The sequence below is a fragment of the Mustela nigripes genome, chromosome 13, assembly GCF_022355385.1.
Source record: "Mustela nigripes isolate SB6536 chromosome 13, MUSNIG.SB6536, whole genome shotgun sequence".
NCBI lineage: Eukaryota > Metazoa > Chordata > Mammalia > Carnivora > Mustelidae > Mustela > Mustela nigripes.
The window spans coordinates 100,025,219-100,042,368 of record NC_081569.1 but is presented as its reverse complement, the minus strand read 5'-3'; the positions used below and the strand labels follow the sequence as shown (position 1 = coordinate 100,042,368).

Genomic DNA, 17,150 nt, shown 5'->3' with positions numbered 1-17,150 from the left:
ACTTCTAAATCAAGAAAAAGAATAGCAAAGTAAACCCAAACAAAGTAGAAAAAACAAAATTGGAGCAAAACAGTGAAGGAAAAAACAAATATGTAATGAGACAATTAACAAAGACAAAAATTAGGTCTTTGAGAAGATTAATCAAATTGATAAACTGTTAGCAAGACTGATCAAGTAAAGAAAAAACACAAATTACCAATAAAACGAATGAAAAGGGAAATATCACTATTTAATCCACAAACACTAGGGTGCCTGGCTTACTCAGTTAGAGGCGCATGTGACTCTCAGTCTTGGGGTCATGAGTGCAAGCTCCACACTGGGTGTAGAGATTACGTAAATAAATAAATATTTTTTAAAAATGTATAAACACTATAAAGATAGTAAAAAGCTATAATAAACAATTGATGTCAATAATCAAATAATAATTTTATCTGAAAAAATCTGGTAAAATGGACAAATTTCCTGAAAAATACAAGTTACAAGTCAACACAAAAAGAAATTAAAAATCTGAATAGCCCTGTATCTACTAAAGAAATTGAACCCATAATTAAAACTCTTCCAACAAAGAAACTGTAAGATTCAAGAGCCCTGCTAGTGAATTGTCCAAATATGGCCAGAGCTCTCTTCACCTATTGCTCTAATTGAAACTGGCTCTTTCCTGAGAATACCTTGTTCCTTTTAGCATCGCCCCACCTCCCCCAGTGGTGGCTGTTTTCATTTCCCACAGCCCTTGTACCTGAGTCTGGAGTACAGATGAAACACTGACTACAATGGAGCTTAGATCGTTTCAGTCTACACTGCAATGTAGACAGTGGAGTGCTGCCTGCTCCTGAGAGCCACTTCTAAAATATTATCCTTTCCTTCTTCCTAAAAAAACAAACAAACAAACAAACAAAACTTGTCTTGGGTGCCTGGGTGGCTCATTCATTAAGCAACTGCCTTCAGCTCAGGACCTGATCCTGGAGTCCTCGGATCAAGCCCTGAATCAGGCTCCCTGCTCAGCAGGAAGCCTGCTTCTCCCTCTCCCACTCCTCCTGCTTGTGTTCCCTCTCTCACTGTCTCTCTCTCTCTCTGTCAAATAAATAAATTAAATCTTTAAAAAAAAAATCTTGTCTTGAAAATTATGCCCTCAGATTTTACTACCCTCTATTCCTCTTTGTTTAGCCATCACAGACCCCTGGAACTTCCCTCACATGCCTTGAAGAATATTATTACCTCGCCACTATCAATTTCTCCTGTACTATTCTTGACATATTTATTACTTAACAATTTCAGTATCTATGTTCTTCCAATCACAAGCTTTTCAATTTCTTAGCTTATACTTCCCAATCTTGTTCTCTACTCTACCTCAGTCACACATGCTCAGGACATGCCCCAGACTATGTTTTTATCCATAACTGCACTGTTTCACTTCCCCCCCCCCCTTAACTAGCTTAGTGCCATGGACCATTATATTAATCACCCCCTATCATACACCCTCAACCACCTTGTCCCTCTTTCCCTCATAGTGTATTAGTGAGGGTTCTCCAGAGAAAAAGAACCAATAGGATATGTATAGAGGGATATGTAAAAAGAGATTTAGTATAGGAATTGGCTCATGCAGTTATAGAGGCCAGTGAGTCCCACAATCTACCATCTGCAAGTTGAAGAACTATGAAAACTGGTGGTGTAATTCAATTCAAATCCAAAGACCTAAGAATCAGGGTGCTATTGGACAAGTCCTCATCTGAGTCCAAAAGCCCAAGAACCAGGAGCATTGATGTCTGAGGGTAGGAAAAGATGGATCTCTCAGCTCAAGCAGAAAGAGAGTGAATTCAAGCTTTACCTGCCTTCTTGTTCCATTCAGACCTTCAGCACATTAGACGAAGCCATTTGTATTGGGATTCATCAATTCATGTGCTAGTCTTTTCTGGAAATAAGCACATATGCACAACCAGAAGTATTTTACCAGCTATCTGTGTATCCTTAGACCAGTCAAGCTGACACATAAAACTAACCATCACATTTAGTAAAATCCAACCGTAAATATATCCAACTCATTGTACCTGTAGCTGAATGTAGGTGAAGAACACATAAATATGTTGACTAGTCTCAGTTTAAATTGTTGTCTATGGCCGTACCACCCTGAATACACCTGATCCCATCTGATCTCAGAAGGTAAGCAGGGCCAAGCCTGGTTTGTACTTGGATGGGAGACTGCTTGAGAATGCTAAGTGCTGCCGGCTGTTAAAAGAAAGAAGAAGAAATTCCTAATACCTAACCTCAAGTAGGCCGGTAGTGCTTCTGGAGAACCCTACTGCACTTCCTACTCAAGTGGTTACAGCTTCTCCTCTTTAACTTCCTTCCCTCTCTATGTAATCAGTTCATGAACTTGCTACCCATTTCAGTGAGACACTTTTTTTTAAGATTTTATTTATTTATTTGACAGAGAGAGAGAGAGAGAGACAGAGTACAAGCAGGGACAGTGGCAGGCAGAGGGAGACAGAGAAGCAGGCTCCCTGCTGAATAAGGAACCTGATGTGAGGCTCCATCCCAGGACTCTGGGATCAGGACCTGACCTGAAGGGAGATGCTTAACCGGCTGAGCCACTTAGGTACCCCTCAGTGAGAAACTTTACTGTGAGAACTGCCATATGATTTCATCACCTTATCTCTCCTGACTCTGACTTTCTTCCTATTTCTGCAGAGGGATTAGACATGGTCCTTGCTAGGCAACCCTTAGTTCACAGCTAAGGCTCACTTTTGCACCAGGTCAAATCTCCTTTCACCCACCCAAAGACATCAAATAAGGAAATGTTTCCTCTTGCTTTTACATCAGCAAATGTTTCTTCATTATTAGATCACTCCCATAAATATGTTATAATATTTCCCATTATAGAAAGAAAAATGTGGCCTCACTTCCTCCTCTAGTTACATACTATGCTCTCTGTTTCATACTATGCTCTCTGTTTCATGAAAACTTCTTGAAGAAGTTACCTATACTTACTGTCTACACCTCCTCTTCTATCATTCAGTCTTGAAACCACCCCAGCCAGGATTTTGTCAAGGTGAGCAATGATGATAAGTCTCAGACCACATTTTACTCAACCTCAACAGCATTTGGTCCATTGATTTTTGTCTTTGTTCTGTACTTGTTTTCTCCTCTTGGCTTCTAAGACACCACTCTTTCTTGGTTCTCTTTCTACCTCATTGAGGACTGCATCAGTTTCCTTTGCTGGAAATTTCTTTTCTTTGACCTCCATGTGTTAGAATTCCCCAGACTCAGCCTTGGACCTCTTTCCCTCTCAATTTATCCTCATCCCTTAATAACCTCATAAAGTCCATCTAATTCCCACATTTTTTTTTTCTCAATCTCTGATTTAACCTTGAATTTCCATCTTGCAGAGGGGGATAGGTATCCAACTCCTAAACCTGTTCTTTCCATTGTCTCCCTCATCTCAGTAAATGGAAAATCTGTTCATTCATTTGAGCTAGTTAAAAAACTTGGAATAATTGAGGCACCTGGGTGACTCAGTTGGTTGAGCATCTGACTCTTGGTTTCAGCTAAGGTCATGAACTCATGGGTTGTGAGGTCAAGCCCCATGAAGGGCTCCCCACGCAGTGGGGAGTCTGCTTGAAGATTCTCTCCCTCTGCCCCTCCCCACATTTGTGCACATGTCCCCTCTCTCTTTTTCTCTTTCAAATAAATAAACATAAATCTAAAAAAAAAAAAAAAAACTTGTAATAATCTTTGACCTTCTCTTGCTTTCGTATTCCACATGCAATCTATTACCAAGCATTTCTGAAATTCCACCACTTATCACTCTTTCCACCATTTCCATCCCTCCCAAATAGCTGTCTTCTTGAAGTTTTAAATAGTCTCTTTAGATGACCTCCCTCCTTCCTCTTTTGCCCTCTACTGTGGATCCTCATGGTAGCCGCTAAAATGACCCTGTTAATAGCATAAATCAGATTGTGATATTCCTCTGCTCAAAACCCTTCAAAGGCAAACCATCATCATCATAGTAAAAGCCTTATAATGACCTCAAAACCCTACATGATATATCTCTAGAATCTCCCTCATCTTTCTTCCTGTAATTATCCCCACAACCTTCAGAACTAACTTCCCCTTCATGTTCAACATGCTCCAACCTCACAAGCTTTGTACTTCATAATCTCTTCAGCTAAAATGTTCTTCTCTCAATGTCCACATGGCTTGATCCCTCACTTCCTTCAGGTTTCTGTTCAAAGATCACATGATCAACAAAGGCTTTCCTGACCACCCTGTATAAAATATCAGCTTCACCCCTATCCCAAGGGTAATCTATTTTCCTTATCATGACCCTTTTCCCCAGATCACTTATTATCACCTAATATTTAATATACATATTTTTAAATTGTTTATCAACTGTCTTCTCTCTGAAGAATGTATGCTCCACAGGTAAACAGCCTTAGCTGTTTTGTTTACTGAGGTATCTCAAGTACCTAGTACTTAGTTGTAAGTACTCACTAAAGGGTTGTTATATGAATATATCAATTTCTTTTTTGCATTATCTTTGTACACCTTAGTTGTGATTTGCTATTCCTTTACACATATATTATAACTTAATCTTTGTTCTGAATGAATTATACTCTTTACAGCTTTCAATGACACTTTTATTCCTTTATTATGCTTTCAAGCTCTGAACAGTCTTTGAGCATTACTATATATTATATATACCTTTCTTATAGCAACTACTTCAGTTCTTTCCAGCTTTATTGAGATATTCATGTAACTCTTAAATCTACTACGTTGTAGTTAATACTAATCTTGCTGAAATCTTCATCTGGTTTTGGACTCTCTGAAATTGTAGGTGTATTCTCAATCTTTTTGTCAGTTCTCTTCTCCTCTTTGATGTTGTAATACTTCCAATATGGATCTGTGTTTTACTTACAATTCCCTTACTGTTTCTTGCAACTTTGCGTGTGTTTGTGCATGTGTGCACATGCATATGTGTGCATTTATGCTGGTGATAGTAAAACACAAAGGTGAAGTTCTATTTTTAAGAAATTGTAGCATAACATAGATATTAAGGCTTCAGAGATTAAAATATCTAGGCTTTAGCCCCTCTTCCACTATTTCCCAGTTATGACCTCTTACCTTTTTTAAACAACACACTTATCTATAAATCTGTTTCTTCCTTTACAAAATGAAATAAATAATAATTCAAATAAAATAGGATAATGTAGGTAAAACATTTAAAACAATGGTAAATTTAAAGTATTCATCATAAACTTAAAAAAATGAAAGGCCATTAGTAAGCAGAACACATTTAAGACATTACCTTATTTGAAGAATATCATTAAACCAAAGGAATATTTACAAGCAACACATGCCTGGGATCATTCTACGTCCTAGAGGATTCCTTCAACTCACAAGGAATGAGTCAAAACCAAAAGTATAACCAAAGGTAAGAAGTGGAACATGGCCAGCAATAAATATTAGTTGTCATTTTTTTCTATTGAAATAAAGATTTTGTGTAATGTACTGGAAAACTTCCCATTTTCCTTCAAGGGATTATGTTATAACATAAGTTATTCAACATTTAGAAATTGTTAGATAAGGGGCACCTGGGTGGCTCAGTGGGTAAAAGCCTCTGCTTTCGGCTCAGGTCATGATCCCAGGGTCCTGGGATGAAGTCCCGCATCGGGCTCTCTGCTCAGCAGGGAGCCTGCTTCCTCCTCTCTCTCTGCCTGCCTCTCTGCCTACTTGTGATCTGTGTCTGTCAAATAAATAAAAATAAAATTTAAAAAAATTGTTAGATAACTTTGAAATCTGAAATTATCTGTAATGTGTAGAAAAGAAAGCAGACCTGATACAGACTAAAAAAATCTGTTGAAAAATGTCATATCTACGTAGATAATTATATTGTCTACTTAATTATATTGTCTACTTAATTTTTAACAATTAGCTGATGATATCAATAGAGAAGTCTTCAAGTAATTAAAATGGAAATCATTTCCCTGGGCAAATGTCATTTTAAAAGTGCAGTGCAGTTGTGGGGGGCCTGGGTGGCTCAGTGGGTTAAGCCGCTGCCTTCGGCTCAGGTCATGATCTCAGGGTCCTGGGATCGAGTCCCGCATCGGGCTCTCTGCTTAGCAGGGAGCCTGCTTCCCTCTCTCTCTCTCTCTCTGCCTGCCTCTCCATCTACTTGTGATTTCTCTCTGTCAAATAAATGAATAAAACCTTTAAAAAAATAAATAAATAAATAAAAATAAATAAATAAAAGTGCAGTTGTATGAGAAAGGTAAGTTTTTCAAAGCCATCAGCTTCCAGTACATACTCAAAAATAACAAATGGAATAAATCATAAAATAGACCTTCTTATGACAAACATTAATAACTTCCAAAATGATATATACAAAATATCTCCATGATATGTGGTACACATGTAGGAAGAAAGAATTTTTTTTTAATTTTTAATTTTTTAAATTTCTTTTCAGTGTACCAGAATTCATTGTTTATTTTATGAGAATGGTCAAGTTAAAGGATTGTATAAAGCTCAAATATATTAAGCATCCAAAGCCTTGTAGACACCAGAGTTCAACAGAGGAGTGAGAGGAAAGCAGAGGCATAGGTGGAGTAAGGTTTGTCTTGTGAAATGGTCAAGAGAAGCGTTTGATAACCTCCCACAGTCTATTGCCTGACTGGCTTGTTCATCCGCAGCAAGGGCTACAAAGTTGTTTCACAAGTCCTATCGCTTGTCCTGTAACCCTACACTCAGAGGTTGATTATAAGTTCCTGCAGAAAATGGAGGACATACTTATACTACCTCCAACTGATAGAGCCTGGAACTAACAGAAGTTGGAACACAAACAATATATTCAACCATCAGAGGTTGTGGACTTTGAGGGATTGCTAACAACTGTAAATATAAAGAGGCACAGCGGGACTGGGAGCTCTTGCTTAGTTACACTTTTTTTTTTCAGTCCTTCAAACAATACTTAAAACTGTTTTACTTCTTGCAATGACAGAGTAGGCCATTTTAAACCAACCCTCCTTCTAAAAAGACTAGAAAAGTTAGACGAAAGTGTTTTTGTTTTGTTTTTTGTTTGTTTGTTTGTTTTGAGAGAGAAAGAGGGGGCACACAGAGGGACAGAAGGAGAGGGAAAGACAGAATCTTAAGCAGGCTCCATGCACAGTGTGGAGCCCAACGTGGGGATCGATCTTACAACCCTGAGATTGTGACCTGAGCTGAAATCAGGAGTTGGATGCTTAACTGAGCCACCCAGTGCCCTGAAATGTTTTTTTGTTTTGTTTTGTTTTGTTTTGTTTTTAATCCACTGAAAGGCTGGGGCACCTGGGTGGCTTAGTCAGTTAAGCGTCTGCTTTTGGCTCAAGTGAGCTCAGGTCATGATATCAGGTCATGATCTCACGTGAGCTCAGGTCATGATCTCAAAGTCCTGCATCGAACTCCCTGCTCAGCAGGGAGTCTGCTTCTGCCTCTCTCAGCTCATGCTCCCTCTTTCTCTGTCTCTCTCAAAATAAATAAATAAAATAAAAAATAAAATCTTTTCTTTTTTTAAGAAATCCACTGAAAATGGGACGCCTAGGTGGCTCAGTGGGTTAAGCCTCTGTCTTCACCTCACATCATGATCTCAGGGTCCTGGGATCAAGTCCCGCACTGGGCTCTCTGCTCGGTAGGGAGCCTGTTTCCCCACTTCTCTCTCTGCCTGCCTCTCTGCCTGCTTGTGATCTCTCTCTGTCAAATGAATAAATAAAAATCTTTTTTAAAAATCCACTGAAAGGCATTGGAGATTTCTCTAGGTAGAGAGGATTATAAAATCAAAATCCAAGAGAGGAGGAAAGCTGAGAGAGTAGTGTAACATTTGGGGATGTTTTCTAAATTTTCAGTTTCCAAAACTAGCATCTGAGAGTTTGAGTAGTTGAATAAAGATTTTGTGGGGACTCACTCATCCTCCCAGAAGTATATAAAGATTATTTTAAGATTAAAAAAACATTTGAGATTCAACAAATGCAGAAAGAAGCCTTCTTGGAGCTTTAGTTATTTGACTAAAAGCAGAAACTTTTGAGAAACAAGACTGTTATAAATTCCCTTTTCAGGATAGATCTATTCCCAGGAGAAAGACCAAGAGTGAACCTACCCTAAATCTTTCCAGGAGAGTTTCAGGGTCATGAAGAAGACAGAAAGACCACTGGCACCTGCATAAACAAACATCACATCACAAACTTTCTTTTCTCTCATTTGTTCTCCTAAAACCCATTTGTCGTTCCTAAAGGAATCTATTTGCTCTTCCCATAGGAACCTTTTCTCCCCTTTTCTCTCCTCCTACTATGTTAAGTATATAAAACCCCAATTCTGAACACCCCCTTGGGTTACTCATCACCGAGTATATGCAATCACACATATATAGATACCAAGTAGCGAGTTGTATATAGAAGGCTAGAATTTGAAAGAATGATCAAGGCTGGAGATATAATTTTTAGAATTATAATATATGGGTGGAATTTAAAACTATGAGGCAGGTGGAGGCCACAAAGGGAGTGAGTGAGCTAAAGGAGAGAAGAGGAAGAATTTAGTGGTGGGTCAATCCAAGACAGAAAAGCTGGGAGGAAGGGAGAAAAGGAAGGAAGGAAGGAAGGAAGGAAGGAAGGAAGGAAGGAAGGAAGGAAAGAAAAGGAAGAGAGAGGAGGAAGGAGGAAGAAAGGGTGAGATGGAGGGAGGGAGTAAGGAAGGAAGGAGAGAAGAAAGCAAGGAAGGAAGGAAGAAAGAGAGAGAGAAAGCAAAGAAAGATAGACTAAGAAAAGCAATAAAAGGGAAAGAAAAGGAGCAACCAGTGAGTGAGCAGTGTTCTGGTAGCCAAGTGAGGAAATGTATCAAGCAAAAGTAAATAATCAACCAAAAGTTCAAAAAGATTAGGACTAACAACTAACCATTGTATTTAGCAATGTGGAGGCCACGAAGGGCATATAAAAAGAGTTTTTGTGGAGAGCACAGAAAGAAGGATGGCTCAGACTGAGGTTGAGAGAAAAAATGGATGAAGATAATTAGGGAAAAGTTAAGAATAAACAATTCTTTCTAAGACACTGTGGCAAAGAGAAACAAAGAAATGGGGCTGTAGGTAACAAGATGAATGGAATCAAGAAATGAATTTATCTTCTTTTTTATGTCTGTTCTTGAATATTTAATTGATGGTGAATTTGTGATTTCATTAAAAAAAAAAGCAGACCTATAATGAACCTAGAGAAGGGAAGTATCATACTTTATAATTACTTTATAGTAATCATAATTACTTTATAGTAATTATGATTACTATATTCAGGGAATCAAAACACATGAAGGAGAATTTTAACAGATAAATACAACTATTTTTTAAAAAACTAAGAAATTCTACAACTGAAAAAATATAGTAAATGAAATAAAGGACTCCATGAATGTTAATTTTAGATCATATACAGGGGTTACATGTCTGTTAATGCAGTCAAATGAGCTATACCCCCAACATGTCTGTTAAAGGACAAGTAAATTTCTATCATACCAACCATTTCAGAAATAATGACTCTAAACTCTAGATAAATTATAAAAACAACTATCTGTAGACACCAAAAGAGTGACCAAAAGTAGGCACATTCTGAAGGAGAGTCAGCCCTTGGGAAGAAGGGACTTGTACGGAGTGAGTTTTTCATTTTTACAATTTCTAGCTAAAGAAGAGGCACCAATCAGATCCTTGTGGGATGGGTAAAACTCCAACAGAAAACCTGCCATCTTGCTGTGTAAGGAGCCAAAGGACAGAACTTAGAGCAGTAGCCATGAAGTGAGGAGGGAATCCCAGACAGGAGAGAGAGAGCAAGAGGGGAGACACAAGTTCTACTTTAACTCGTGCTTTTCCTCTATTATCAGGAAGTATTCCTAAATTTAGAAATTCCGAAAGTGAATATGTGCCTGCCTCACTGGAATACAAAGAACCTGTCAACTGTATTGTGTTTCGTATTCGACTGCCACAAAGAAACCCTGATGAGGAGTAGTAGGTAGAGCCAGAGTGGATGGAAACAGGCAGCCCTGACTCCGAAGCCATTGGGAGGGAGGTAAGAGGACTGCCAGAAAATCAGCCCTGGAGCAAATATCCCACAGGAGGTCCCCAGCAGCCCTTCCTCAACTGCCACAGTACTGTCTCTGACCCCTTCCTCATCCTCTCTTTTACTCCAAATTTGAAGACTTGCCTTTGTGACATTAACAATCACCAAGGACATAGAGCACAAGAGCAACCGATTGCAGGAAGAATGATTGACACTGGAATTCACTACAATGAAGCTTAAATAGTTTAATATTACCAGTTAAGGGTTGGGAAATGTATTGTCTTTACTCCTCCCACAAATATAGTAATGCTCCTACCATATATGATGGGAATAAAAATTTTCCATGCCAAACCATGGACTGACTCACATAATAGTTTATAATAATAACTAATGTTGATTGTGCTGGGCATAACTCTCAATGTTTCAAAACTGTTAAACTCATTTCATGTTCATAATAACCCTATGATGTAGATATTATTTTCCATTTTACATACAGTGGAACTGAGGCATAGAGAAGTTAAGTGATTTACACCAAGTCAAAGCACAAATTTTTAGTAAGTAGGTAGTCTGGATTCACAGCTAGCCTCCAGAATCCATGTTCTTAATCATCATACATGCACCTTTTCATGGAATGACAAGACCCTTCCATAAAAAAATAAATTGCAGAAGTAAAATTTCATGTTAACAGTAAGAGATTATAGATTATTTATTTTTTTACAATTTTTACCATTAATCAGTACCTGCATTTTGTACAATCCTATGCCAGTTTAGAAAGGTAGAAAGCTAGAAAAGAGGTGAGGGACACAAAAGAAAGTGCTAGAATTGTAAAGATAGTCTATGATGCTCATACCTGAGCCTAGTTTTTATCCAAATTAATAAAGAACTATGGAATGTTAATATGTAGGGACTTTATAGCAGAAAAAGACATTTTTCACCAGCCGAACTTGAACATATTAAAAAAATAATGTTTCCACAGGAAAATACACTAAGATTGGCAAATACAGCTTAATCTTTAATAATTAAATTAATTGGTAACCCAGGCATACCTGGAGGGCGTAAGTCAGTATTAAAACGTTAAGTTTTGCCTCATTTATTTTTGTAAATGTGTAGAGTAAATTGTACATTCTCATGAATAATTTCTGTCTTATACATTCATTTTGTATATTTGGCACACTCTTTGGCCCAAAGAACCTCAAGGAAAGAAGTATTTACAGATTATTACAGAACCCACAGAGACTTGAAAACTGTTAACAAAAAGACTTCAACTGGTCAGGTAGTGATAGTTGGAGTTGATGCACAGAAGACTTTTTATTAGTGAAATGATTCTTAGTAAACCTGCAGAAAAATACAGCATACAATGAAGAGAACCAGAACATATAGACAATATCAATCAAGGTCTGTCGTGCCTTTTTGCAACTTAGATCTGGGTGGAAACAGGGTAGTTTTTTTGGAATAAGCAACCATGTTAGAGATGGAAGACATGCTTCCAGTGCCTTCTCTAAAAGACAGTTCTGCTTATGTCATTCTTCTGAGTACAGCCTTTGCTGATCTCCACTTCTTGTGTAATAAAGCCCAATTCCTGGGATCCAAGGCCATTTCCCCAGCTGGCACAGCTCGCACTGCCCCACTCACTAGCAGTGAGACTTGAAGCCTGTCCCTTAACTTTCTCCCAAGCCTCAGCTGCCTCAGTCCTCAAATGGATTCTCAGTAGTGCCTGCCTTCCTTGGAGCTTGTGGCAATCGAGGGAAGACAGAAACCATTCTACTATTTTGAACGAGAGGAAAAGTAATGAGGCACTCGGAATAAACAGGTGAGGGAAGGGCTGCGGTCAAGCAGGGAATGGTAAGGCAACCCAGAGGTTGGCAACAATGGAAAGCAACTAGCACTCCTGGGAGTAGAGGACCATATACTGGAGCATAGGATCCCACCTCACCCTGGAGTGCCTGACCGTCACACCGAACAGGGGAGCAAGCTAGAAGATAGAGCTGGGGCCAGAGAGGAGATGCAGCTGTAGTCAATGATCAGATATGGTGAGACAGAAATATCCTGATTTCCCTGTCCCTCCTTTCCACTCCCTCACCAGGGTCTTCTTTTGAACAATCTGACTGGCTGCCAGTTGGCAATGAAACCTGGGAATTGTAATCTCCTTCGATACTATGTGGAGCCAGGGGAAGGGAGGGAAGGGATTACGAACAAAAAGCAAATGACCAGTAGTGTGGTTAGAAGAACAAATGGCAATCACCTTCAAAGCCCGTGGCCCAGTGCCTACACATAGTAAATACTCAATAAACTATAGTTGTTAGAAATATTTTTTGCCTATTTTTTGTTTTTAATAATAATATTCAATGTGATATTCAATGTGATACGGAGATATAGGCCCTTTCTTTTTTTGTATTTTTATTGAAGTATAATTAACCCACAATGTTATATTTCAAACATATAACATGGATTCGACTTATTTCACTCTGTAGAATACCCTCTAGGTCCATCTATGTTGTCTCATGGCAAGACCTCATTCTTTTTTATGGCTGAGTAATATTCCATGGTATGTATGTATGTATGTATGTATCTATCTATCTACCTACCTATTTATCTAGATACCTTTCATCTATGGATAGACACTTAAGTTGCTTCCATATCTTGGCTATTGTAAATAATGCTGTGTTAACATAGGGGTGTGTATATCATTTTGAATTAGTGTTCTCATTTTCTGGGTAAACAGACAGAAGGGGAATTATGGGATAGTATTATGGGATGGTATGATACTTTTTATTTTTAATATTTTGAGAAAATTCCATGCTGTTTTCCACTGTGGCTATACCAATCTACATCCCCACCAACAGTATAAGAGGGTATCCTTTTTTCACATCCTGACCAACACTTGTTATTTCTTGTCTTTTGGTTACTAGCCATTCCGAATGGCCTGAGGTGATAACTTGTGGTTTGGGTTTGTATTTCCCTGATGACTGGTGATGTTGAGCATCTTTTCATGCGTCTGTTAGCCATCTGTATGTCTTCTTGGAAAAAAAACAGTGTCTATTCAGCTCTTCTGCCCATTTTTTAATTAGCCTCCATGTGTTTATGATCTTTCCAGATTTTTTTTCTTGCAATTGAGTTCTAGTCTCATGCTATGGTGGTCATATGCTTGATATAATTTCAGTCTTCTTAAGCTTATTGAGATTTGTGATGTGGCCTAACATGTGAACTACACTGGAGAGTGTTCCATGAGTATTTGAAAAGAATGTGCATTCTGCTGTTTTTGAATGGAATGTTCTGCTTATATATGTTAGATCCATCTGGTCTAAATTGCTATTCAAAGCCACTGTTTTCTTGTTAATTTTCTGTCTGAAGGATCCATCCATTGATGCAAGTGGAATGTTAAAATCCCCGACTAGTATTGTATTAAGCCAGTTTCTCCCTTTAGGTCTGTTACTGTGTACTCTATGTATTTAGGTGCTCAGTTACAAATATTATCAGTGTGGATTTTCTAGCTTCATTTTCCACTTCTCATCCAGAACCCACTTTCCCAACCACTATAGGCCCCACACCAGTGTTCATATACTGTTTACTCTGCCAGGGAGGCTCTTTCTCTTTTTTCCTGCTAGTTGACTCCCAGAGTATGTGAGTAAGGATTAGAGCTCCCTCAGGACTCCAGCCTGTTCATAGGAAGAGGTCACAGCATGAACCTGCTAATATTCTTCAGGCTTACTGTGGCTGAAGACCTTGGTCAAGCACCACCTGGTGACCAAATGCATTGTCATCCCCAGGATTACTCAGAAAAGCCTCTCCCCTAAAGTTATCTGTGATTCTCCCTAGACCAGGAGACACTGAGGCTTTAGACGGCGGTGGTCTGATGTGTGCTTCTCCTTGCTTCTGCCATGACTTCCCAAGTTTGGCTAATTTCTGCCTAATTCCATGGAACACTCAAGGGAGGGAATAGGCAAAATAGAGAAGTGTTACTGCTGTGGGCAATAGGGTCTCCTTCCTCTAGGGCTCTAAGCATGTGAAACACACTTTAAATTTCTCAACAGAAGACAGGAATTTGAGGTTTTAATCTATTCATTCCTATTTCCCACTAATGAGGGGTCACACTTTGGGGTAAATTCCATGATCATCTGGAATATACCAAGTCTCAGGGTCAGCATTTGAGTCACCCTGGCAGAATCTTAGCGAGAAACACAGCAGATACAACATTGTTGAAACATCTATGAGTACCTTAGCATAAAATTATTAAGTATAGATCATTATTATTTTTTAAAGATTTTATTTATCTATTTGACAGACAGAAATCACAACTAGGCAGAGAGGCCAGCAAAGAGAGGAAGGGAAGCAGTCTCCCTGCTGAGCAGAGAGGCCAATGTGGGGCTCGATCCCAGGACCCTGGGATCATGACCTGAGCCGAAGGCAGAGGCTTTAACCCACTGAGCCATCCAGGCGCCCCTAGATCATTATTATTTTTGTATTCTATTGCTACTCTGTATGACAAATTACTGCAAATTTAATGACTTAAATAATACAAATGTATTATCTTAGGGATCTAAGGTTATCTTAGGTTAGAAGTCCAGCAAAGGATTCACTGAGTTAAAATCCAGATGTCAAAAATACATTCCTTTCTGGAGGCTCTGGAGAATAACACTGTCATTGTCTTCTCTAGCTTTTAGAAACTGTCTGCAATCCTTAGCTCACGGCCACTTTTTTTCATCTGTAAAGCCAGCAATGTTCCATCTCTCTGACCATTTTTCCATAGTCATGGAAGGTCTTGTCTTTTAAGAACCATGTGATTAGATTGGACCCACCTGGATAATTCAAAATAATCTCCCACCTCAAGGTTCTTAATCTTAATTACATCTGCAAAGTCCCTTTTTCCACGAACGGTAACATAGTCACACTTTCTGGAGATTAAGACATGAACATCTTTAGAGGGTCATTCTGCTTACCATAATTATATAAAAATTTCTGCAGTATTCTTATTAACTGATTTGATAAGCAGAAAGTATAAGACTATATAAACAATTTTTGCATGTGCATTTATCTATTTAGACTATCTCTTTAGACTGATAAGCAAAGCACCAACAATCTACCCTTCCTGGTGGGAGAAAGCGTGTTTAAGCAGACTTCTGCCAAAGCCAAGGCTGCCTTTCCTAATCCCCCATCCCAACAAAAAAGATGTCTAGACACACTAATAGGTCATAGGGATGAGCCCAACTGTCCCAGTACAGATATATCATTAGCAAGTGTGAGGGATTCTATTTCCTCATCTGGACAGAGTCAGCATCCAAAAACCTCAAGACAGAGAATCTGAAAAGTTTTATTCTATATTCTCCAGCTCCAATCAACTATTTATTGGCACCTTCAGCAATTTCAATAGTTTCTTTTCTCTTCCTTCCTTTCCACCTTCCTTCCTTCCACCACATTAATACTCAATGCCTACTACATTCCAGTTACTGTGGTAGGCAAAGTGATCAAATGGTGAGCAGGACTGACCCTCATAGAGTTTCCTTTCTAATAAGAATGTATATAGTTAAACAAGCCATTTTTTAGCTATATTAAGTGCTAAAAAAAGAACCTAATAGAAGATCTAACCTAATCTCTAGTGAGTCAGAAGAGTTTTGTTGAGGACACAACATTGGGGCTGACTCTTAAAGAAAGACAGAAAGTGAGAGTGGCTCAGGCAGTTACCATGTGAATGCCCATGGTTTTCCTCTTTCCTCTTTTTTCCTTCTGAAGGAAGGTGGGCTTCTGCTGCTCACCAAGTCAGGTCTCTGCCTCAGTCTAGTCTCTGCTTCTGATCCACAATTGAGAGCACCTCAAGATTCAACTCATGATCTCTTTGCCATTCAAACTTAATCATCTTTTCCCTGGTTGAGCATAACTACAATTTAAATAGTCTTCAAAAATATTATACTATGATTTGTCATTGGGTTAAAAAAATGTATTGCATATACAGAATGGAACCAAACAATACAATGAGATATAAATTTGATATAAGGGAAGCAAAACCTTGTAGTTGGATGAATGACTGCAATTTTTATTTTGTTGTAAAACAACAACAAAGTGCTGTAATAGTCCTACAAAAGTAAGATGTTGACATGTCACTGAAACTAGGTTACATTATTTTATTGACATACATGTGAAATGATTTCTCATCACTTGCCAAGCATTAGGATTAAAGGCAAGAGAATCCCAAATCCCTTGGTGTAGATAAAAAGATGTTTCACTGAAATACAAGGCTGGTATGATCAGTTCGGGTCTTCCACAGAACTATCAGCAGGGCATTGTGTCACAGTCTCACTGGTATACAAAATAAGAGTGTATTTTGACAATCACATCCCCTTCAAATTGATAAAATAAAATAGTATCAAAGCCAGGCTTTACTGTTGACAAAGAAAATAATTTTTAAAAATTTTTTAGTCTTAAGAAAAAAAATTTTTTAGTCTCCTTTAGTATGCCAAGATTTGAACTTGGTGCCTCAGATCATGACCTTATTACATGCTTTACTAAAACACATATAGAGGAAATAAAAAGCCTGTCCCTTCTTGCCAAATGACTCTGAAAAGAGAAAGATATGGCTGTAGAATGTCCACAATAGCCAAACTGTGGAAAGAACCTAGATGTCCATCAATAGATGAATGCATAAAGAAGATATGGGGGGTGTGTGTGTGTGTATAATGGAATACTATACAGTCATTAAAAACCTGAAATCTTGCCATTTGCAACGATGTGGATGGAACTAGAAGGTATTATGCTAAGCAAAGTAAGTCAGTCAGAGAAAGACAGAGAGAAGACAGAGAAAGACAATTATCCTATGATCTCCCTGATATGAGGAATTTGAGAAACAAGACAGAGGATCATAGGGAAAGGGAGGGAAAAATGAAACAAGATGAAACCAAAGAGGGAGACAAACCATAAGAGACTTTTAATCTCAGTCAGGAAACAAACCGAGGGTTGCTGGAGGGGAGAGGGCTAGGAGGGAAATCACAGACCTGCACCCCTGAAACTAGTAATATATTATATGTTAATTTTTTTAAAAGGTAGGACTGTAGGAAGAATAGGTGGTAACAGTATGTGTGAAAACCACTTCCCTCCTAATAAAAA

At 38.4% G+C, this 17,150-nt stretch overlaps 1 long non-coding RNA gene and 1 pseudogene across 2 annotated transcripts in view; one reads left to right on the top strand and one right to left on the bottom strand.

The window, feature by feature from the left end:
* LOC131999956 (uncharacterized) overlaps positions 1 to 2,135 on the bottom strand; it is a 39,524-nt gene extending 37,389 nt beyond the window's left edge. Inside the window, exons 1-2 of one of the 2 annotated variants that reach the window (XR_009399135.1) lie at positions 2,046 to 2,135; positions 1,826 to 1,909 (exon numbers count right to left, since the gene is read on the bottom strand). This is a non-coding gene — a long non-coding RNA (uncharacterized LOC131999956). The remainder of the gene's footprint in view (positions 1 to 1,825; positions 1,910 to 2,045) is intronic. The other variant, XR_009399136.1, reaches the window with a different exon arrangement.
* Positions 2,107 to 2,225, top strand: LOC132000342 (5S ribosomal RNA; annotated as a pseudogene).
* The last annotated feature ends 14,925 nt before the right edge of the window (positions 2,226 to 17,150 follow it).